General features: G+C 40.7%; 1 non-coding gene and 1 pseudogene across 1 annotated transcript; both read right to left on the minus strand.

The window, feature by feature from the left end:
- Positions 1–278: 278 nt before the first annotated feature.
- Positions 279–6,299, minus strand: LOC110129812 (cyclic AMP-dependent transcription factor ATF-4 pseudogene; annotated as a pseudogene).
- A 15,780-nt stretch (positions 6,300–22,079) lies between these two features.
- TRNAW-CCA (transfer RNA tryptophan (anticodon CCA)) lies at positions 22,080–22,151 on the minus strand. Its single transcript has one exon. It is a non-coding gene; the product is annotated as a tRNA-Trp (tRNA).
- Between the last annotated feature and the right edge of the window lie 896 nt (positions 22,152–23,047).

The following is a 23,047-nucleotide window of genomic DNA, read 5'->3' on the forward strand; positions in this document are numbered from 1 at the left end:
TGCTTCTGACTTCTGGCAAATTCCTGGTTTCAAGTGAATTGTTCATTTTACATCTTTTGTGAGAAACTTCCTTCATATAATTTCTTGTATAGATTTATAGGGGGAAAAGGCTCTGTGGTAGAACAAAATAATGATCATCATCATCAATATCAAGTTACCCTTTGATCAGACAGGATCTGCTTTATAAGATAACATATATATATATATTATTTTTTTGTTTACTTTCACTACAAAAGAATTAAAGCACAGCTTCAGCCTCCTATATACAAGAGCACATACTCCTGACTACCCTAACTAGGGGACACTTTTCTTCTCCCTTGCCTTGCGAACCTCTTTTATCAGATCTTTAAGATACTGGATCTCCTTGGCCAAGGAATCTGCCTTCTCTTTCAGAGCCTCGTTCTTCTTTTCTAGCTCGTTGCATTCACCAGCGAGAGCCTCCTGTTCTGCCCCGTTCTGGCGGTACCTAATGGCTGCTGTCTTGTTCTGCTCCATTTTCTGCAGCTTCTTGTCTAGCTTCTCATCCTTTACTTTTGCTCCTACCATCTCTCCAGGAGGGTCGTAGGGTTTGGGGCGGGAAGAGCCACCGAGGGCACCTGGAGATAGCAGGCTCTTATTTGGAGAGCCCCTGGAGGTGGAGGGACTATGCTGGGGAGAGCCCAGAGAGGAGTCGGGGCTCATACAGAGGCCACTATCATCTGAGGGGGCATCCTCCTCCTTTATGCTCTGAGGGATCACAGTACTGCAAGTGGTGGAGTCTGGCTTGCTATCTCCTTCAGAGATAACCACTTCACTGCATAGCTCTAAACTAAAGGAATGATCTGGAGTGGAAGACAGGGCCCCTGGGGAAGGAGGAAGAGGTTGCAAGAAAGTGAAGGGGACACCCTGCTCAATTGTTGGTAAACTTTCTGGAAGATGGCCAATTGGGTTCACTATCTGGGGGGGCTCCTTATTAGTCTCCTGGAGTAGGGGATCAAAGAGACCACATGTGTCATCCAACGTGGCCAAGAGCTCATCTGGCATGGTTTCCAGGTCATCTATACTCAACAGGGTATCATTAAAATCAAACTCCCTCAAATCCATTTTCTCCACCATCCAATCTGTCCCAGAGAAAGCATCCTCCTTGCTGTTGTCTGAGAAACTGACCAACCCATCCACAGCCAGCCATTCGGAGGAGCTTGCCTTAGCCTTGTAGCAGGAGAACCCATGAGGTTTGAAGTGCTTGGCCCCCTCCAGGTAGTCATCTAGGAGACCTAAGCTGTATTATAGTATTTTTAAGTCAGATTTGAAAGAAAATTCCAGAAAATAACCAATAATAGAAAAGAAACATATTTGCTTGAGTTACCAGCATTTCTTCCATAGTATCCACACAGAAGAGTCAAGAATATAAGTAGATTCTTGCTCCCAGATTTCTATCTGGTTTTAAGGCCCAGTTTTTCTATAAGTAGTCTCCATTCTTTCTTTCTGTAATTTTTTGTGAATGAAGTTTCAACCTATTTTGTCTTTCAAGGAAACATTTCCTTTTACCATCAAAAAACACCCAAAACAATTTTCTTTTTTCTTAACAGAGTGTTATGTTTAGTAAGTACTTCTTGGGTTGAGTTCAGTATTACTTCTTTAATCACCATAGAGATAAAACCCTGAAGTAGCCAGGTCTTATGAAACTAATTCACATCTCAAGAAACAAATTACACTGGTAGGCTCACGAGCTGTGGCAATGATGTACAGTTCTTGCATCAGAAAGGTAACTAACCTACATGTTGAATAAGGTTCCTTCTCTCTAAAAAAGAAGAAACTTGACAAAATATGGGTGATAATTCTTAAAAGAGGCAAGTAAGTGGATTCCATAAAATTATTTGAAAGGTTAATAGTTTAAAGACATAATGAGACAGGAGCTATGATTAGGATGGGGGGAAAGGTGCTACTGAGACAGAGAGAAATGTATTTGTCCTGGGACAATGGTTCCCAGGATGTTCTATCTTTCAACGTGACCTTTCAGTGAGGCTACTTTTTATTTTATCTATATTCTTAGCTGCTTATCCATAAACCAAACTTAAATTTTTTAGTTACCCTTCAGGTATTCATAGAGAATCCCCCAAAGAATCGTAGGCATGTGATAAGGGAAGGGCAGTGATATCACCATGCCATGGGGTCTATAACACCTGCTCATGAACCTTGTTTATGCTATCTGGTCATGTTTGTGCTTGCTCCCAAATATACCACTTCCATCTTGCAACATACTGTGGCTGGGCCTGTATGACCTTATCATTTGAGAAGTCTGAAAGGACTCAGTCCTAGATAGAAAGTCATCTGATGATCCATGGCCAGGTATCCTGCCTTCACCAGGGACCAGGGGCATATCAAAAGGCACATACTTCATGGAAAATGGCATGGCCTCACTCCCGAACTCAGAGTTTACATTATGATTTGCCCACTGAGGCCTGCCACAAACTTCATGCAGCATCTTTTCTTACCAATACATTTTTTTTTAGTCTGCCCAACTGTATGAGCTAAGTGGTACCATGGCCTGAGCTCTGTCTTCTCTAGATCCCATTTAGAAGTCGTCAACCTTTTATGCTTATGGGCAGGAGAAGCATTCCGAGCTATAGAATTATGCTTCCCCCAGAATTCAAGCACCCACCACTTATTGCACCTTTTAACTTAGATACAATAATTCCTTTTTTACTTTAGAAGAGAGATCTAGGCATACCACTGATTAGTTGATCTCTAACGTATTTACAGATGTGGCAGACACTTGACTTTTCATAGGATTCGTCAGCCGCATTCCTGCACCATGTCTTACCAATACCTCCACAGTACTCTCTTGCAAATTCAACCCAATCAACATAATGTTATCAAAGTAACTAATTAAAGTTATATACTGCAAAATGTCAAAATGGCCATATCTTCTCAGACTATATTATGACAGAAGGCAAGAGACTTAAAAACAGCCCTGCACAAACCTATAAATGGATATTATTATCCATTCCATATGAATATAAACTGTTTTTTTTTTTTTCTGGGTAAAAGGAAATATTTTGGAGATCAACTTTCTCCTACGACTGAATGGATGTTTCTTAGTTCTGTATCTCATTACCCTGGCCAAGTTGCCATTAATTCTGTGTTATTAAGTCTGGTATGTGTGTAACACACTTGCTAATACTTTGCTGCTGTTCAGTTGCTAAGTCATGTCCAATTCCTTGTGACCCCAAGCACTACAGCATGCCAGGCTTCCCTGTCCTTTACTATCTCCTGGAGTTTGCTCAAACTCATGTCCATTGAGTCAGTGATGCCATCCAACCATCTCATCCTCTGTTGCCCGCTTCTCCTCTCACCCTCAATCTTTCCCAGCATCAGGGTCTTCTCCAAAATGTCGGCTTTACACATCAGCTAGCCAAAGTATTAGAGCTTCAGCTTCAGCATCAGTCCTTCCAATGAATATTCAGGGCTGATTTCCTTTAGGATTGACTGGTTTGATTTCCTCGCTGTCCAAGAGACTCTCAAGAGTCTTCTCCAGCACCACAATTCGAGAGCATCAATTCCTCAGCATTCAGCCTTCTTGATGGTCCAACTCTCACATCCATACATGACTACTGGAAAAACCATAGCTTTGACTACACAGACCTTTGTCAGCAAAGTGATGTCTCTGCTGTCTAGGTTTGTCATAGCTTTTGCTAATATTACTCAGACCCAATTATCATTCAAAATATGCCAGTTAATCATAAGAGGGACCATCTGAGATTAGTAATAAAAAGGTCAAATGTATAACTACCAAAGGGCTTCCCTGGTGGCTCAGCTGGTAAAGAATCTGCCTGCAATGTGGGAGACCTGGGTTCAATCCCCGGGTTGGGAAGATCCCCTGGATAAGGGAAAGTCTACCTCCTCCAGTATTGTGGCCTGGAGAATTCCATGGACTGTATAGTCCATGGGGTTGCAAAGAGTTGGACACAACGGAGTGACTTTAACTCACTCATAACTAACAGAAGAAAACTGAAAAATTTCCTCTACTGCAATCATTTTTACCATGAGATACTTTAAGATCTTGAAACTAGCAAAGAAATATTTCAAGTCGAAGAATGACTTTGGGACTTCCCTGGTGGTCCAGTGGTTAAGCATCCACCTGCCAACACAGGGTGCCCAGGCTCAATCCCTCTTCAAGGAACCAGACCCCACAGTCCGCAACTAAGAGTTTGGATGCTGCAACTAAACATCGTGCATGCTGCAACTAAAAACGAAAAAATTCTGCATGCCACAACCAGAGAGCCAAAGTGCTACAACTAAGACCTGACGCAGCCAAATACATAAATATTTAAAAAAAAAGAAAAGAGTTGATGACAGTAATGCTATACAATGCTCAATTTTTTCATTTGTTGGTTAGACATGTACCAAAGATGAAGTGAGAGTAAAATGCACAATTTAAAACAATATTTTTCTTTTAATTTTATGTATATGTTAGGTGAAGGGTTTTATGACCTGAAAAAGTAAAAATTGTCCTTTTTAGTAATGCATGAACAAAATGAATCTAAAATACAAGGTCTATTCTTTAGAAAATCATGGAATTATAGTTGAAAAGGAACTCAAGTTACTTGGTGCATATACCATTCTGATATTTTACCCTCATGATATTATAGTTTCTCCAAGTAATCATTGGCCTATATTTGAACCTATGTGAGAACTTAATGTTTCTTAAGGTAGTGCACTCCATTCTTAGAAAATTCTGACTGTTAACATTTTCTTATATTTAGCCAATGTCTCTCTGTAGCTTCCATTTACTAGTTCCAGTTCCAATCCAAGGAACCATGCATAGCCTTGCAAGCATGTGTGCTGAGTTGATTCAGTCATGTCCGACTCTTTGTGACGCTATGGACTGCAGTCTTCCAAGCTCCTCTGTTCATGGGATTCTCTAGGCAAAAATATTGGAGTGGGTTGCCATGCTCTCCTCCAGGGGATCTTCTGGACCCAGGGATTGAATGTGTGTTTCTTAAGTCCCCTACACTGGCAAGTGGGTTCTTTACCACTAGCGCCACCTGGGAAGCACCTGGTATTTAGGATAGTGTTGCCAAACATATGTGGGCTTTTTCCTTCAGCTTTAGAGATTTTTATTTGACAAAAGCACTATATAAGTTTAAGGTATACAGCACAATGATTTGACTTATATCATAAGTTTAGTGAATATCCATCACTTAATACAGATACAAAATAAAATAAAATATACTTTTCTTATGATGAGAACTCTTAGGATTTACTCTCTTAATAACTCTCATATGCAACACAGAGCAGTGTTTATTAAATTAATCATGTTGTACATTATATTCCTAGTACTTATTTATCTTATAACTGGAAGTTTGTGCCTTTTGACCATCTTCAAAATTCCCTCTCTCCCTACCCCCATTTATGGTAAGCACAAATTTTATTTATTTTTCTATAAGTTGTTTGTATTTTGAAGTATAACTGACCTACAACAGTATGCTAGTTCCTTGTATACAACATGGTGATTAGATACATGACAAAACGATCACCATGACAAATCATTACCATCTGTTAACCTATGAAAATATTACATTATTATTGACTGTTATTATTTTCCATGCTGTACATTACATTCTTTGTCAGGAAGCATTAACAAGAGGCTTCCTGTGTGCTGTTTTGGATCTGTCAGGAACCCTCTGGCCCCTATTGATTCCTGAATATTCAGGAATTAAGAGGAGAGGCACGCCTTTCCCGGGGCTGAGGAATCCAGGCATTTCTCATTACAGTGATAAGTACCCTCTTCCTTATTATGAGCCAAATGGTAAAAGACGATTGTTTGCAACTCTCTCTCTTTGATAGAGATCATCTTATGTTTTGTAAGTCTGGAATTTTAATCTTTATCTTTGCTGAGAATCACTGCAGTATATATGCCCACGCCCTGTTGATTAAAACACCTTTGCTCCATCAAAGCTTTGATTCCCGTGTCTTTCTCTTTCTTTCTTTCTCTCTCTCTTCTTTCTTTCTTTCCCTCTCTCTCTCTTTCTTTTCTTTCTTTCTTTCCTTCTTTCTTTCTTTCTATTCCTTCTCTCTTTCTCTCTCTCTATTTCTGGCTAATTCCTTGGAGCGCGAGGCCCGCTGAGCTCACTTTCTTGCCCGGGCTTCTGAGACCCTCCCGAGGAGGCGCACTGCGCCTTCACCCACTCGAGAGGCGCCTGGTGCCTCCGCACAGCAGCGCCGCCCTCAGAACAGGGCTCTATGGGCTTTCCGCGTGAACCAGGGGGTACCAGCCTCTCTCTCTCTACTCTCGGAACCACCAGGTTCCGGTCCATTAAAGGACCAACAATTCTTGTGACTCATTTATTTTGTAACTGAAAGTTTGCACCTCTTAATCTCTCTCAACTATTTCACTCATCCTCTCCTATCTTCCTTCTCTCTGGCAACCACTTGTTTGTTCTCTGTATCTATGACTCGTTACTCCTGTTCATTTGTTTTGCTTTTTACATTCTACATATAAGTGAAATAATACAGTATTTGTCTTTCTCTATCTGACTTAATTCACTTAGTGTAATATCCCCTAGGTCTATGTTGTCACAAATAGCAAGAAACTTAAGATGACATAGACAAATGTAAAGATATATCACATTCATGGGTTGGAAGAATTAATATTGTTAAAAAGGCCATAATACCCAAAGTAATCTACAGATTCATTTCAATCCCTATGAAAATACCAGTAACATTTTTCACAGTACTAGAACAAATAATCCTGAAATTTGTATGGAAACACAACACTGAATAGCCAAAACAATCTTTAGAAAGAAGAATAAGTTCAGGGTATCACACAGCCTGATTTTAAACTATACTACAAAGCTACAGTAATCAAAAGTATGGTGCTGGCCCAAAAACAGATACATACCTCAATAGTTGCCAGTCCAAGAAGCAAAACTAACCAGCTGCTCCACATCAGGAGCCAGAAGGACTCCAGAGAACTTGGCATCTCAATCAGGACTTTTCTATCCCCTCCTTCTCTTGAAAATGGGAAAGAAAGAAAAAGAAATAAGAAAATCAGAGAATTCATTAGAAAACTGAGCAAAAAGCAGAAATTCAGAGCACAGATTTATTGAAGTTCATAAGAAGAAAGTAAGCTCCTCAATACCCACCTCCCTCCTCATGCCAAAATCCTTGGATTTCCTAAAGTCAAACAATAAAGAGTATAGAGTAATTTTATTTGACAAACAAAAAGGTAATCTCAGAAGGCTAGAGAATTTGAGAATATTTAGGATGCATGCATTTCTTTTATGTTACTTTTCTATCATATTTCTGCTGTTGGTTAGTATTTTGAGGAACTCAAATATACGACCATATTTCTACCCCAGTAAGACTCATATCTACCCCAATCAAATTATATTTGGTATATTTAACCCATTACTCAAGCTTTTAGAGAATATTTTGGATCTTAATTTTATCATATCATATACTCTTTACCATAGAGTCATAGTGATGGCACATTTGATTAGTCTTTCTTCATTATTCTCATAAATATCTTCAGCAAAAATGCTAAGTCTCACAAGGGTAAGAGAGAGAGCTTTTAAAACAACCACTAATGGGTATCAATCAGCCAGTTGTGATTTTAGAAATTGTACACATATCACCCATGTTCTCAGATTTAAGAAGTTCTTGTCAACTGTCCTGTGGAAGCCCATTAATGCTACTCTAGCATTTACTTGATCTTCCCAATGAGTCACCCCATTAATTTAAAGCTGTTTGAAATTTGTCTGAGAACTTTCTCTGCAGATAATGACTAATAAAAAGAAATCATGAGCAAGGATTATTTTCCCTATCAATGTGATGGTTCTAAACTACTTTACAAACCAAGATCAGACTTTTCTTTTACGGTGATATCTTTTTGACCCCAAATAGCCAAAGAACAAAGCTGGAGGCACCATACTCCCTGACTTCAAACTATGTTTCATATATTGGATTACAGTAATCAAAACAGTATGACATTGTCATAAAAACAGACAGACAGGTCAATGGAAAAGAATAAACAGCCCAGAAATAAACTCATGTACATCAAGTAAATTAATTTACAGAGTTTGTTCAATAAAAAGTACTGGGAAAACTAGACAGCCACATGCAAAAGAATTAGGTTGGACGGCTATCTTATACCATACACAACAATTACTAAAAATAGATTAAAGACTTGAAACCATAAAACTCTTAGAAGAAAACATGGGCAGTAAGCTCCTTGACATCAGTCTTGGTGATGATTTAACTTGACAACAAAAGCAAAGGCAACAAAAGCAAAAGTAAATAACTAGGATCACATTAAACTAAAAAGCTTCTGCACAGCAAGGAAACATCAACAAAATTAAAAGGTAACCTACAGGAAAGAAAAGAAAAAAAAAAACTCAAAAATGGGCAGAGGATTTTAACAGACCTTTTTTTAAAGACACATATAATTGGCCAACAGGCTTTGATAAGATGCTCAATATCCCTAATAATGTGGGAAATTAAAATCAAAACCACAATGAGATATCACCTTAACCCTGCTAAAAGGGCTATTATCAAAATGACAAAAAACATCAAGTGTTGGTAAAGATGTGGAGAAAAAGAAAGCCTGTGCACTGTTGATAGAAATGCTAATTGTTATAACCGATATAGAAGGCAGTATCAGTTCAGTTCAGTTCAGTTCAGTCGCTCAGTTGTGTCCGACTCTTTGCAACCCCATGAATCGCAGCATACCAGGCCTCCCTGTCCATCACCAACTCCTGGAGTTTACTCAAACTTATGTCCATTGAGTCTGTGATGCCACCCAGCCATCTCGTCCTCTGTCGTCCTCTTCTTTCCCTGCCCCCAATCCCTCCCAGCATCAGGGTCTTTTCCAATGAGTCAACTCTTTGCATGAGGTGGCCAAAGCATTGGAGATTCAGCTTCAGCATCAGTCCTTCCAATGAGCACCCAGGACTTATCTCCTTTAGGATGGACTGGTTGGATCTCCTTGCAGTCCAAGGGACTCTCAAGAGTCTTCTCCAACACCACAGTTCAAAACCATCAATTTTTCAGCGCTCAGCTTTCTTCACAGTCCAACTCTCACATCCATACATGACCACTGGAAAAACCATAGCCTTGACTAGATGGACCTTTGTTGGCAAAGTACTGTCTCTGCTTTTTAATATGCTATCTAGGTTGGTCATAACTTTCCTTCCAAGCAGTAAGCATCTTTTAATTTCATGGCTGCAATCACCATCTGCAGTGATTTTGGAGCCCCAAAAAATAAAGTCTGACACTGTTTCCACTGTTTCCCCATCTATTTCCCATGAAGTGACGGGACCAGATGCCATGATCTTAGTTTTCTGAATGTTGAGCTTTAAGCCAATTTTTTCACTCTCCTCTTTCACTTTCATCAACAGGTTTTTTTAGTTCCTCTTCACTTTCTGCCTTCAGGGTGGTGTCATCTGCATATCTGAGGTTATTGACATTTCTCTCAGAATGTGAAGTCAAGTGGGCCTTAGAAAGCATCACTACGAACAAAGCTAGCGGCGGTGATGAAATTCCAGTTGAGCTATTTCAAATCCTGAAAGATGATGCTGTGAAAGTGCTGCACTCAATATGCCAGCAAATTTGGAAAACTCAGCAGTGGCCACAGGACTGGAAAAGGTCAGTTTTCATTCCAATCCCTAAGAAAGGCAATCCCAAAGAATGCTCAAAGTACCGCACAATTGCACTCATCTCACATGCTAGTGAAGTAATGCTCAAAATTCTCCAAGCCAGGCTTCAGCAATACGTGAACTGTGAACTTCCAGATGTTCAAGCTGGTTTTAGAAAAGGCAGAGGAACCAGAGATCAAATTGCCAACATCCGCTGGATCATTGAAAAAGCAAGGGAGTTCCAGAAAAACATCTATTTCTGCTTTATTGACTATGCCAAATCCTTTGACTGTGTAGATCACAATAAACTGTGGAAAATTCTGAAAGAGATGGGCATACCAGACCACCTGACCTGGCTCTTGAGAAACCTGTATGTAGCTCAGGAAGCAACAGTTAGAACTGGACATGGAACAACAGACTGGTTCCAAATAGGAAAAGGAGTACGTCAAGGCTGTATATTGTCACCCTGCTTATTTAACTTATATGCAGAGTACATCATGAGAAATGCTGGGCTGGAAGAAGCACAAGCTGGAATCAAGATTGTTGGGAGAAATATCAATAACCTCAGAAAGCAATATGAAGATAGCTTAAAAAAATTAAAAATAGAACTACCATCTGATCCAGCAATTCCACTGCTGGGTATTTAATCAAAGAAAAAAAGACTAACTCAGAAAGACATTAGTACCCCCATATTCACTGCAGCACTATTTATAACAGCCAAGACATTGGAACAACCTAAGTGTCCACTGATGTGTGAATAGATAAAGAAGCTATGGTATATAAACAGAATATTATTTATTCTTAACAAGAATGAAATCTTGCCATTTGTGACAACATATTGATAGGAGCTGGAGGGCATTATGCTAAATGAAATAAGTCATAGAGAGAAAGACATATGTTATGATCTCACTTGTATGTGAAATCTAAAAGAAAAAAAAAAAAAGCTCACAGATAGAAAACAGATTGGTGGATGCCAGAGGCAAGGGTTGGGGATGGGCAAATGGGTAATGGAGTCAAAAGGTATAAACTTCTTAAAAAGGCTCAGAAGTGCTTCTCCTTGCTTATCTCTGAGTTCATCTAGACATTTAGTCTCACAAAATCAGAACAGGTCACACTTGGAGCCAAAAGATGCAAGGACAGAAAGCACAGCAAGCAAGCAAGGCAGTATCCGGCATTCTCCTTACGTAGGAGTCCTCAAAGCAATCCACTGCTGGGGTCCAGCCTCAGCAGGATCCAGGGGTACCCTCAGGATGAACGGCGTCAGCGAGAAAAGGAGAGAGAGAGAGAGAGACCAGACTGGAGGGGTGTAGTAGAGTCTGGCAATGCTTTATTTTTTACCATAGCTTTTATACCCTAAGTTAGTACATTTCTAAGGGGAAGATAGTTTAACATTACATCAGCTTGTCCTTCACAAAACCAGGGTGTTTTCTGCATACTTCTTTGTTTATGAGGGTCCTGTACATTATCTTCTGGCCTTGGGGCCTATTGACATTTTGTGACCTAGGTGAATGCAAAGCTGTTTTCCGCAATCTATTCTTTAATGAACACAAAGGTCAGTCCTTTTGCAGAAGTTATCAGTTAAATTTATCTAAAAGGTTTACCACACAAAGACTCTGCAGCTCCTGTGAGGCAGCCCCTGTTTAGCATTCCTGGTTAAAATTAACAATTCTAAACTCTTATTTTTCTAAATCTTTAACTATAACTGCTTTTAGAATAATATTTTATGTTCTCTAATAGGGCTTCCTCACCCCCGAAGGGCTCTGTGCCTATTAGGGCCTTTTGTGTGTTCAGGTTCTTTATGCTGTTTATGATTAAGGTTTTGTGAGCAGTCATGTGCATTAGTACGCATTTGCCAAGCAGGCTAGAATGCCAGCAAAGGGGTCTAAATTGAAACTCTCCTTTCATCGTGGATAATCTTACAGGATACCACCGTCCGGCGGACGTATTAATTAAAAAGTTCTAAGTTAACTCTGTTTGGAAAGAGATCGGGGAAGGCCTTCTATCCATGTCACAGAAATTAGGGAGTAGTCTAATACAGCAAGCATCAGAAAGACAGAGATCATCTTTAAGGTGAGCGCCAGGGTAGCTTTTTGAAATCCCTGAAGTCCTGATCTGCCTTGCTTGTCAGGTCTCCTCCTCACGACCTTGTCATGGGTGGGATCTCGTGTGCTGGCTCCCAGCAATCCACCAACCCAGGGGCTGGCTCATCTTCCCCCAAATAACAGCTCAAGTGGAAGAGAATGAGACCCAAATGGACACGACCGATTGGGGAACTAGGATCCCGCAAGCTGTACAGCATGGCCTAAATAAATAAATACCTGTGAAGTGACCAAAAAAGACCAAAACTCATCAATACCCAAAACTAAGACTGACAGGCATTTCAATAGTGGAGTCTAAGAGACATCATACTTACTATGAGACAGATAGAACTTTGCTGCAAAAAAGCACATAATTTCTGCTTCATGAAACAGATTGCCTGAAAAGGAGTTAGAAGTTAAAGCATAGTTCACCACTGTCTGTTTCTGAAGTCATGGATACAGGGTCTCCGACAATCAGAAATTTAGAAAATCATTCCTTTTTTTAAAAAGGGCCAGTCCATGAATTGACTGTATTTCTTCCTCATGGTGAGGAGTCAATTTTCAGTGATCTTCTGTTTCTGCTTGTGTTGTAAAGAGGCACTGACAAGTTTTGCCCCACACTATTTTTGCAACGATATTTGTGTGGAAAACAGTTTTGAAAGAAAGAAAATGATGTCTCCTTCTAATGCAGAAGGCAGATTTGTTTCCTGACAGGATGGTAAGGTTTTTAGTGAATGTTTTAGTGAAAACTGACCTAGTGGACAAGAGATACCAGAGAGCTAACCTGCAGAGGGAAGGAACCTAGTAAGAACTGAACTTATTTGTACTGCAAATCCCAGGTTTCAGGAATTGGAGGCTGCAGGTACATTTGAAGGCAAAGTGTAGAGTTGAGCTGAAAACAGAAGAAATGGTTGAAAGTCTGTATTTTAATAAAATAGTTTCCCAGACCTCCTCCCCAGCCTAAGACCTGGGACACCTCTCAAAGCTCAGAGATTAGCTGCCATCTGAAGACAGGAGGTTAAATGAACATTTTCATAATGAAAGGTGACATCCCTGGCGCTCTTGCCTTGTTCCTCTCATACAACATAAGCAGACAAGTTTACACTCTGTGCTGGTTGTTCTGTTAGGTTCTCCTGATCCATTACCACTCTCTGCCCCGCCCTGGAGAGATAACCTCTATGGATGGCTTCACTTTGGCTTCCTTAGCCTTTGGCTTCCATTTGGAATCAGTCAGTGAGAGGAACCAACAGAAGAACAACAGGTAGAAGGAGAGAGGACTTGGGCTATTTATTCTGCTCCCCCTCACCCCTACACTTTTTTTTTTTTGGCAGTGGCTGCACTCCTCTGCTTTCACACATAGTAACTGAGTGTTGGGTTTTCCCAGTGGTCACGTATGGATGTGAGAGTTGGACTATAAAGAAAGCTGAGCACCGAAGAATTGATGCTTTTGAACTGCGGTGTTGGAGAAGACTCTTGAGAGTCCCTTGGACTGCAAGGAGATCCAACCAGTCCATCCTAAGGAGATCAGTCCTGGGTGCTCATTGGAAGGACTGATGTTGAAGCTGAAACTCAAATTCTTTGGCCACCTGATGCAAAGAGCTGACTCATTGGAAAAGACCCGGATGCTGGGAAAGATTAAGGGCAGGAGGAGAAGGGGACGACAGAGGATGAGATGGTTGGATGGCATCACTGACTCGATGGACATGGGTTTGGGTGGACTCCGGGAGTTGGTGATGGACAGGGAGACCTGGCATGCTGCGGTTCATGGGGTTGCAAAGAGTCGGACACGACTGAGCGACTGAACTGAACTGAACTGTTGGGTGTACTCTCACACACTGTTACAGCTTGCCCAGTTCCAGAATGCTTTTCCTTCCTCTTCCCCCTTTAGGTCTAGAGGAGATAAAGGCTTCCAAATGGTTTTAGTCCTTGGGTATTTCACCATCCCTTGATGGTTTCTGTTGGTAAAGATTCCCTTCATTAAATTCTCTTCAAGGGACCCTTCTATTACTCTCTTCAATTACCCCATTGAGTGATCCATCTGCTTCACACAGGTCCAAACAGATACATACTCCACAGAAATTTTGCAGGGTTTCTCTACTGGACCTGAACAACCCCAAGATAAGACCTTTAGATGTTTGTGTGTAAACAAAAGGAAACAACGTACTAATGGCCAGAGGCATGAAAAGACTCATATATTAATAGTTGCTGGAACTATTAATACAAGTTACTAGGTGTTATGTGTGAAATGAGGAGTGATTAGAGAGGAGGCTTAAAAGCGGACAAATGCCAACTCACAGGTATCATTTTAAAACTTTTTAAAAATTGAGATAATTGCTTTACAGAATTCTGCTGTTTTCTGTCAAACCTCAGCATGAATCAGCCATAGTGTACATATGTCCCTTCCCCTTTGGACCTGCCTCCCAGATTGACACAGAGCCCCTGATTGAGTTTCCTGAGCCACACAGCAAACTCCTGCTGACTACCTATTTTACAAACGGCAAGGGAAGTTTCCAGGTTACTCTTTCTATACATCTCACCCTCTCCTCCCCTCTCCCCATGTCCATAAGTCTATTCTCTATGTCTGTTTCTCCATTGCTGCCCTGTAAACAAATTCTTCAGTGTCATTTTTCTACATTTCGTATATAAGAGTTAGAATACGGTATTTACCTTTCTCTCTGACTCACTTCACTCTGATACATACACAGGTATCTTAAACCACATCAAGGAGCTTGGACTTTACCCTGTAGGCTCCTGGGAGCTAACAAAGGATTTCAAATTTGAGTTTCAAATCCATCAAGCTGGAGGCAATATGAAGGAAAATTTTGATTTGGGCAAGGCTGTAAAATGGGTAACAGGACAGAGACAACTGCAATAGTTTCAGTGAAAAATATTGAAGGCTCTAACTCACAAAGTGGCAGAAGAATGTAGAAAAAGGACGGGAAATTAGTAACCGTTTGAAACTGGGAGTCAGAAAAAGGGAATAAAGGGTAGGGGGGAATCCAGAATGACTTTTGGGTTCTGATTTGTTCAGTTGTCAAGTCATGTCTGACCCTCTGTGACACCACGGACTGCAGTATGCCAGGTTCTTCTGTCTTTCACTGTCTTCTATCTCCCGGAGTTTGCTCAAATTCATGTTCATCGAGTTGGTGATACTATCTAACCATTTAGTCCTCTGCCACCCTTTTCTTGCCTTCAATCTTTCCCAGCATCAGAGTCTTTTCCAATGAGCAGGCTCTTCTCATCAGGTAGCTGAGAAATGAAGTATTTCCTGCCGTGTCAATAAACAAGAATGTCACAGTCATCAGCAATTTCAGCGGTCATCTATCTCATGCTCTGCTCACTGCACGACAGGCTAACGAATACGAGAGACGAGGGGTTGAGGCAAGGAAGAGACTTTATTCGGGGAGCCAGCTGACCAAGAAGATGGCGGCTAGTGCCTCAAAATAACCGTCTTACTGGGGTCTGGACGCCAGGCTCTTTTTATAGATCAAGATGGGGAAGTGAGGAAGCAAGGTGAAAAGGCCATTAATCTTGCAAACATCTAGAATAGCAAGCCTCAGGCGGGGATGTGTTAATTTCTTCCTTCCTGCCACCTACAGGGGGACAGGGTTCTGAACAAAGGCACAACAGTCAGTCTGAGGGGCAGGATTCTCTGAGGTAGGCCCTTTTGAATGATTATAGTAAGAAAAGCAACAAAAAGCAAGTCAAAGAAACAGTTCCAACATGGAGTCAGAAGTGGCTTCTTTCCTGCAACACAGCCACTCCTTACAGTGAGCACTGAGGAAAAACACAGGATACTCACCTCAGATAGCTGAGATGCATATGAAAGCAATGTTTTCAGTGAGCCCAGACTCTTGTATCTTCTCATATACAGAAAAGCGCTAAATTCCTTAACTTGAGGTATCTGGTTTTTTTTAATCCACAGAAATACTTCTGATGTTCAGACTACCTACCTTTTGTTGCAGACTTCCATATAATCTGACTACTCCCCGCTCCCTGCCTTCTCAGAGCAGTTCTCTCAGGGTCACTTGAGATGCTGTCGCCCACGCCTGAAGTCCTAAAAATCCCACTGAAATAATTCTCAACTTTTAGGTTGTGACTGTTTTTAAATCGACATGGTCAAAATATTGGAGCTTCAGCTTCAGCATCAGTCCTTACATTGGATATTTAGGGTTGATATTCTTTAGGATTGACAGGTTGGATCTCCTTGCAGTCCAGGAGACTCTCAAAAGTCTTCTCCAGCACCACGGCTCGAAAGCATCAATTCCTTGGAGCTCAGCCTTCTTTAAGGTCCAACTCTCACATCCATACATGATTACTGGAAAAACCATAGCTTTGACTATACTCACCTTTGTCAGCAAAGTGATGTCTCTGTTTTTTAATACGCTGTCTAGGTTTGTCATAGCTTTCCCTCCAAGGAACAAGTGACTTTTACTTTCATTGTTTCAGTCACTGTCCAGTGATTTTGGAGCCCAATGTGTCACTGCAAGGGCTTCTCCTGCGGCGCAGTTGGTAAAGAACCCGCCTGCAAATGCAGGAGACATAAGAGACGTGGGTGTCACTGCAGTGGATAAACACTCTGAGTGAACTAAAGAGCCGAGGAGAAAAGAGTTTAAGACTGGGATTTACTGAGGGGAAGCCTGGGGTGGAGGAAAGGAGGGGGATGCAGAAGAGGAAAGGGAAGAAGATTGATGTAGTCATATTATGAATATGTTGAACTTAAAATACCTGTGGGAAAACTAACCACAAGAAAAGAGCTTCCCTTCAACCTACTCAACCTGGTCACTATGGAAGACACTGGACTCTTGAGTTTGCCTCTTTCCTTAACCTGGGAAGCCAGATGCAAAATCACAGAAAAAAAGGCAGATAAAATTGCCTTTAACCTTAAAGAAGTAGGTGAGACCAGAATAAAAGGCTCCCAGTGCAACCACCTATTTAACCACATGATGGTGTAAGAGCTAAGAAGAGCCCTAGTTAGACCCTCCTTCACTGGGCAAAAGTGAAACTGCAATCACTTAGTTGTGTCCGACTCTTCGTGACCCTATGGACTGTAATATATCAGGCTCCTCCAACCATGGGATTTTCCAGGCAAAAATGCTGGAGTGGGTTGCTGTTTCCTTCTCCAGGGATCTTCCAGACCCAGGGGTCAAACCTGGGTCTCCTGCATTGCAGGCAGACACTTTTACCATCTGAGACACCTGGGAAGATGGTGGCTGGGCAAAGCTATCACTTAAGCTGTGGCATATTTTGCTTGTTTTTGTTACTATGGAAGAGATGATATTCCTTCATCCCCAATATGTTTCCTAGGAATCATCTCAGCAGCGGTAGGGGATGAAAGTTGTAGGATTAGAGTTAGATAGATTTGGGGCATTTCCCCAAAGACTGGGAAGGTGCTGGGATATTATGGTTTCAGATGACAGAATTAGGCCAAGTTGTTTTCAAGTTAGCCACAATTTAGAAAGAGAGATATTTGACAGACTATAGTAGGAAGCAGGGATGGGGAAATCAAACCATTTTCTGTTTAACTGCTAATAATTTGAGACTCTTTAAAAAGCTGGTTTCATTTTTATCTTTTGCTTCAAGTCGGCTTTAGTGTAGTTTCTATACCTATTAGTATGAACTGACAAAGAGGAACACAATACAGCTTACAAAATCCACGCGTGCAGGTTTTGTTGCTCAGTCCTGTCCGACTCCGCACCCCACAGACTGTAGCCCGCCAGTCTCCTCTGTCCATGGGGATTCTCCAGGCAAGAATAATGGAGTGGGTTGCCATGCCCTTCTCCAGGGGATCTTCCCAACCCAGGGATCAAACCCGGGTCTCCCGCATTGCAGGCGGATTCTTTACCATCTGAGCCACCAGGGAAGCCCAAGAATACTGGAGTGGGTAGCCTATCCCTTCTCCAGGGGATCTTGCCAACCCAGGAATCGAACTGGGGTCTCCTGAGTTGCAGGCAGATTCTCTACCAGCTGATCTACCAGGGAAGCCATCATATTAAATCATAGACACCTCACTTCACGTTTACTTATAACTAAAATACTAGTTATAGTAAGTATTACAGACATAGTTACTGTTAGTACCATCAGGCCTCTCATGTTACCCTAACCTCAGCCTAAAACCAGCTGGACTATCCATATCAATTACTATTTCCTAAACTTTAAAGACACCTAGGAATGCCCCTATCTCTGATACTTCAATATGCCACATGCTTACCATTCAGCCTTCCAGTTTTATTTGCTTAACTCCTATTAAATTTTCATTCTTATCCCAAAGAAAGGCAATGCCAAAGAATGTTCAACCTACCACAAATTGTACTCATCTCACATGCCAGCAAAGTAATGCTCAAAATTCTCCAAGCCAGGTTTCAATAGTACATGAACCAAGAACTTCCAGATGTTTAAGCTGGATTTAGAAAAGGCAGAGGAACCAGAGATCAAATTGCCAACATTCACTGAATCATTGAAAAAGCAAGAGAGTTCAGAAGAACATCTACTGCTGCTTTATTGACTACGCCAAAGCCTTTGACTGTGTAGGTCACAACAAACTGTGGAAAATTCTTAAAGAGATGGGAATACCAGACCACCTGATCTGCCTCTTGAGAAATCTGTATGCAGGTCAGGAAGCAACAGTGGTATATATACACAATGAAATATTACTTGGCCATGAAAAATAATGAAATAATGCCATCTGCAGAAATATGGATGGATTTAGAGATTATCATACTAAGTGAAGTAAGTCAGACAGAAAAAGAAAATTTCATGATATTGTTTATATGTGGAATCTTAAAAAAAAAAGAAATGAACTTAAACACAAAACGGAAATAGACTTACAGACATAGAAAACAAACTTATGGTTACAAAACGGGAAGTGGGGGGAGGGATAAATTAGGAATTAAGATGAAATATATACACTACTACATATAAAATAGATAATCAACAAGGACCTTCTATATAGCACAGAGAACTGTACTCAATATTTTGTAATAACCTTTAAGGGGAAAGAATCTGAATATATATATGTAAAGAATATATATTTAAAGAATACACACACACAGAGGAATGAAATTTGACCACTATTGTCAGGATCAGCCCAACAACGAACAGACCTGAGGGAGCAGTGCCGCAGAATAAAGAAAAAACAAGACTCAGAAATAAGGTGGGGATCAGGGGGCTGATGCCATTCGCAGGCAAAAACCCAGATCCTAATCCTTGCGTGCTTTTTATTGTTTTGTGTGCTCTAGAGATATCTGTTTTTTTTTACCATCTCAGATCGGGGATAAAGATATACAATACACAGTCCTCAATGTCAAACCTTCAGGCCTTTCATGACTCTGTTTAGCCCTTTAGCGAGTAACACCTTTCTCAGCAACTCCCTCAAGGCTCTGGTTACAGAACAGTCACTAATGGTTTTCCATCAGTCACATCAGTACTTCAACATCTTGTTTTCAAGATGTTTTTCAATGCTGTACTTTTTACTGCTTCTAGCCTTTCGCCTGGGGGTGATGAGAAAGTCATTCTTATTTTTCAAAGAAGCCCTGTTAATTATAGTACAGGCCTGTGCATAGCATATTCCCTACACACTATCTTACACTAAATACAAAAATTAACTCAAATGGTTAAAGACTTGAACATAAGACCTGAAACCATATAACTTCTAGAAGAAAACAAGCAGTAAGCTCCTTGGCACTGATCTTGACAATGATTTTTTTGGATTTGACACCAAAACAACAACAAAAAAGGCAACAAAAGGAAAAATAAACAAGTGGGACTATATCAAACTAAAATCTTTTGCACAGAAAAGAAAGCCATCAAGAAAATGAAAAAGCAACCTACAGAATAGGAGAAAATACTTGTAAATCACATACCTGATAAAGGGTCAATATTCAAAATATAAGAAGAACTCAGCTCAATAGTGAAACAACATGATTTTTAAACCAGCAGAAAAACTGAATAGACATTTTTCTAAAGAAGACATAGAAATGGCTGATAAATATAGGAAAAAGAACTCAACATCACTAATCCTTAGAGAAATGAAAATTTAGACCACAGTGAGCTATCACCCCAGTTATGTCAGAAAGACGGTCATGGGATTTCCCTGGTGGTCCAGTGGTTAAGACTGTATGCTTCCACTGCAGAAGGCACAAGTTCAATCCCTGGCTGGGGAAATAAGATTCTACAAGCCGCATAGTGCAGCCAGAAAAACACAAAAAAGGAATGAATGATTGTCATAAGAAAGATAAGAGATAACAAGTGTAGTGGAGAAGGAAATGGCAACCCACTCCAGTATTCTTGCCTGGAGAATTCCATAGACAGAGGAGCCTGGAGGGTTATGGTCCATGGCATCCCAAGAGTTCGACGTGATTGAGCAACTAACACAACACACTAACAAGTGTTGGCAAGGATGGGGAGAAAGGAGAACCCTTGTGCACTCTTGGTGGGAATGTAAATTGGTACAGCCACTATAGAAAACTATGGAATTTTCTTAAAAATTTAAAAATAGAACTAGGATATGATCCAGTAATTCTACTGTTGGGTATTTAACCAAATAAAAAGAAAACTAAGATATTTGTACCCCAATGTTCATTGCAGCATTATTTACAACAGCCAAGGCATGTAAAGAATGTAAGTGTCCACTGATGGATGAACTGATAAAGAAAATGTGGTGTGTGTGTGTGTATACATACATATATGTATATGTATACACATATGTATATACATATATACATGTATATATATACACACCACACACAATGGAATATTACTCAGCTGTGAAAGAGAAGGATATCTTGCCATTTGCAACATGGGTGGAGCTGAAGGGCATTATGCTAAGTGAAATGTCAGACAGAGAAAGACAAACACTACATAGTCTTACAATTAAGTGAAATTTAAAAAATTTAAACTCATAGACACACAGAACAGATTGATGGTTGCCACAGGTATGGGCAAATGGAAGAAGGTGGTCAAAAGGTATAAACTTTCAGGTATAAATAAAGACGTCCTGTGGGTGGAATGTATAACATGATGACTACAATTAAAAATATCGAATTGCATATTTAAAAGTTGTTAAGAAGGTAGATCTTACAAGTTCTCATTACAAGAAAAACAAAATTATATGTATCTGTCTTAATGGGTGTTAACTAGACATAGTGTGGTGATCATTTTGCCCATTCAGTTGCCCATTCATATCCAACTCTGCAACCCATGGACTGCAGCATGCCAGGCCTCTCTGTCCCTCACCATCTCCCAAAGTTTGCCCAAGTTCATGTCCATGGCATCAGTAATGCCATCCAGCCATCTCATCCTCTGACGCCCTCTTCTTCTGACCTCAATCTTTTATATAATAATATACTATTATGTTAATTATATCTCAGTTTAAAAAAAATTTAAGCCTTTGAGCCAAAGTGTGTTCTTCCCATTGCCAACATAATGGAGTTCAGGACCTTTCCATTTTGGCCCACTGGATATCTCCTCTGATAGGTTACCCCCAAACTCCCTATTGTCAATCCAACTCCCAACACTTCGTCAATCTGTACTGCAATCTTTAGCTCCCTTTGCCCAGTTCTACTTCCTTCTCCCTTTTTCTTTCACAAATTTCTGATCTGCATCAAAGCCTAATGATTTTCCAGGCTCATTTCTTTTTCCTCCCCCTTAAACTTTCACAGGCTTTATCTTCCAATAAGTCTCTTGTACTCCATGTTACCATCAGCGTCCTCCACTCAAACTGATACATCATCATAACACTTATTACAATTTGTAATGCTATGTTCATGTGCTTGTATGTTGTCTCTATCACATAACAATCTCCTTGGCAGTCTTTCCTTCTGAAGGGTCCTCCTCTAAGAAGCCTGGATAACCACCCTGTTGACTCAATCCTCATCCCTCCTTTCAGTCCACAGGATAGTAGTAGTTGCATAGCTGTGTCTTACATTGGGAACACAGTTGAGAGAGAGGAGACTAAAATCCTAACTCAGGGCTACATCTTCCAAATGTAGGATTTATCAACTTTGGCACTATTGACATTTCAGATTTAAGAATTCTTTGTAGTGGAAGGGCTGTCCTATGCACTACAGGATGTTTAGTAGCATTCCTGCCCTCTACTCACTAGCTGCCAGTGGCATCCTTATAAGTTATGACATTTATATTTCCAGACTTTGCCAAATGTCCCCTGGAGTGCAAAATCATCCCTGGCCTTGATGAAAGAGCATCTTTTTTCTAATTCTTCTCAAAATGCTATTTGGTCAATTAGTATACAACTGGAAAGTGAAGTCACTTGGTTGTGTCCGACTCCTTGCGATCCCATGGACTGTAGACTACCAGGCTCCTCCGCCCGTGGGATTCTCCAGGCAAGAATACTGGAGTGGGTTACCATTTCCTTCTCCAGGGGATCTTCCCAACCCAGGGATCGAACCTGGGTCTCCCACATTGGAGGCAGACGCTTTAACCTCTGAGCCACCAGGGAAGCCCAGTATAGAACTGGACCATAGTATATTACCATGGTTCTGGGAATATTCTTCCAGGCTAAGCAGATACAGATCTCTTGACTGCAACTCCCACACAACATAAGAATTCCATCCTCTCTTGCTACGTATTTTAAACCCTAAGTAGGTCTCTATGTGTTCCCAGGTGTCACAGATTGAGGAGAGATTATCCCGGGTGCCTGGCTCTGACCATAAAAAGCCCGTTGATCCTTGCAAACACAAACTTAAGAGGATCCATCCAAGGCAGCATGTTGATGCTCCATTGGACAGATGAAGGTTGTCCTTTGGCCTATATACCTTCTCACTGCACTTTTATCCACAAAGTGTTATTCATACTTCCTTGGAAAATTATTAGTCACTCTTATGTAAATTCTTGTTGCTGTTCACCCTGGAGCATACTAGATCCTACTTACTTCTCAAACAGAAGTGGCTAATTTAAAAAATTAAAGTCTGTAATTCTGTGTCTGCCCTTAATATTTAAAAGTTCCTGTTTTAGCTGAATATGTGAGCCATGGTTATCTTCATCATCAGAAACAGAAACCTTTCATGCCTCTATTTCAGATGCTTTTAAGTATGAATGCCTCTCTTTTCAAAGTAATTTCATTTATATGAAATATAAATGTCATATATCCCACAGAGTGTATTTCATAGATTTCACTAAACATGTATTTCAAGTTTGGTTTGCTTGCTAAGTCCCTTCAGTTGTGTCCAACTCTTTGAGACCTCATGGACTGTACCACCAAGCGCCTCTGTCCATGCAATTTTCCAGCCAAGAATACTGGAGTGGACTGCCATGCCCTCCTCCAAGGGACCTTCCCAACCCAGAGATTGAACCCACGTTTCTTACGTCTCCTGAATTGGCAGGCGAGTTCTTTAC

The sequence above is a fragment of the Odocoileus virginianus genome, chromosome 16 (genome assembly GCF_023699985.2).
Source record: "Odocoileus virginianus isolate 20LAN1187 ecotype Illinois chromosome 16, Ovbor_1.2, whole genome shotgun sequence".
Classification (NCBI taxonomy): Eukaryota; Metazoa; Chordata; class Mammalia; order Artiodactyla; family Cervidae; genus Odocoileus; species Odocoileus virginianus.